The sequence below is a fragment of the Apium graveolens genome, chromosome 6 (genome assembly GCF_009905375.1).
Source record: "Apium graveolens cultivar Ventura chromosome 6, ASM990537v1, whole genome shotgun sequence".
Lineage (NCBI taxonomy): Eukaryota > Viridiplantae > Streptophyta > Magnoliopsida > Apiales > Apiaceae > Apium > Apium graveolens.
In genome coordinates, this window is record NC_133652.1 from 171,907,653 (window position 1) to 171,908,542 (window position 890).

At 42.1% G+C, this 890-nt stretch overlaps 1 non-coding gene across 1 annotated transcript; it reads right to left on the minus strand.

Moving 5' to 3' along the window:
- Positions 1 to 212: 212 nt before the first annotated feature.
- Positions 213 to 319, minus strand: LOC141669094 (small nucleolar RNA R71). The gene has a single exon (XR_012553390.1). It is a non-coding gene; the product is annotated as a small nucleolar RNA R71 (small nucleolar RNA).
- Positions 320 to 890: the final 571 nt, after the last annotated feature.

Sequence of the window (890 nt, forward strand, 5' to 3'; positions counted from 1 at the left end):
CCAATACACACATTAGGGATTTCATAGAGATCTGCGACACCTTCAGGTTCAATGGTGTTTCTGAAGATGCTGTGAAGCTGAGACTGTTCCCATTCTCTCTGAGGGATAAGGCTAAGAGCTGGTTACACTCTCTACCAGCTGGTTCGATTACTACTTGGGAAGATCTTGCTCAGAAGTTTCTTACTAAATTCTTCCCTATGGCGAAGACAGCTGTAATCAGGAATGCTCTTACTCAATTCGTGCAGCAATCAGGAGAATCTTTATATGAAGCTTGAGAGCGCTACAAGGAGATGCTTAGGAAATGTCCTCATCAGGGAATGCCTGATTGGATGATCATCAATTGTTTTTACAATGGGTTGGGAGCACAGTCCAAACCCATGCTCGATACAGCAGCAGGTGGAGCATTATGGGAAAAGATTTATGAGGAAGCTTATGATCTAATTAAACTGATGGTTGCTAATGAATATCAGTATCGAGCCCAGAGATTACCACAGAGCAAGGTAGCAGGAGTTCTTGAGGTGGATACAGCTATGACTATCACTGCTCAACTAAAGGCGTTGTCTATGAATATCGATTCTCTGGCTAACTATGGTGTTAAGCAGATAATTAGTGTTTGTGAGCTGTGTGCAGGTCCGCATGTGACAGAGCAATGCACTATATCTAGTGAATCAGCTCAGTTTGTGAGCAACTTTTAGAGATCGCAGCAACCAGTTCCAAACACTTATCATCCTAACAACTGGAATCATCCTAACTTCAGCTGGAGCAACAATCAGAATGCGATGCAACAGCCATTTCAGCAGTTTAGAAATAAGCTATTCAACCCTCCTGGTTTTCAGCAAGAAATTGCACCAAAACAACAACTCTAAATTCAACAACAATATCATGATGCA